This window comes from Molossus molossus, unplaced genomic scaffold, assembly GCF_014108415.1.
Source record: "Molossus molossus isolate mMolMol1 unplaced genomic scaffold, mMolMol1.p scaffold_m16_p_2, whole genome shotgun sequence".
NCBI lineage: Eukaryota > Metazoa > Chordata > Mammalia > Chiroptera > Molossidae > Molossus > Molossus molossus.
In genome coordinates, this window is record NW_023425355.1 from 15,579,421 (window position 1) to 15,580,436 (window position 1,016).

Genomic DNA, 1,016 nt, shown 5'->3' on the forward strand with positions numbered 1-1,016 from the left:
CTGGTAGGACTCTCCCACTGTCTTCTCTCCACATTCTCTCTGCTTCTTCGGTCTCAGCTCAGTCCTGGCAGGTCCTGTGGTGAATCATCCCAGTTCTGGAACATCATCAGCCATGGTATTGAGTCCCTGGGTTACAGCAAAAGGAGACATACGTATGTCTTACCTTACGTTCTATTTTATGATACTAGAGCCACTGCCCCTCGTGGCTATTTTTTTTTTTTTTTAGTGTTATGTGTAAAATCTTTTTTTTAAAAACTTAGCTTTATTGTTGAATGTATTACAGATGTTCTTCATATTTCCCCCATTCACCCCCTCCTCCCCACTCCCACCCCCCTCCCACTTCCCTCCAGCCTTTTCCTATACTGTTGTCTGTGTCCACTGTTTATGCATATAGGTCCTTTGGTTTATTTCTTCCCACCCCCTAACCCCCTTCCCTTTGAGGTTTGTCAGTGTAGCAACCAATTTGTACTTAAGCCCTTCACCTTTTTCACCCATTCCCCCAACCCCTCTCCCATCTGGCAACCAACAAAATGTTCTCTGTATCTATGAGAATGTTACTGTTCTGCCTGTTCATTTTGTTTGTAGATTCAATTGTCGATAGATATGTATTTATTACCATTTTGTTTGTTCATATATTTTATCTTTTTTTTCAAAAAGACCCTTCATCATTTCATACAATAACGGTTTGGTGGTGATGAACTGCTTTAACTTTTTCTTGTCTGGGAAACTCTTTATATGGCCATCGATTCTAAATGACAGTTTTGCAGGATAGAGTAATCTTGGTTGTAGGTTCTTGTTTTTCATCACTCTGAATATTTCTTGCCACTCCCTTCTGGCCTGCAAAGTTTCTTTTGAGAAATCAGCTGACAGTCTTATAGGAACTCCCTTGTAGGTAACTAACTGCTTTTCTCTTGCTGCTTTTAAGATTGTCTCTTTGTCTTAAACCTCTTGCATTTTGATGATGATGTGTCTTGGTGTGGGCCTCTTGGGGTTCATCTTGTTTGGGACTCTCTGTG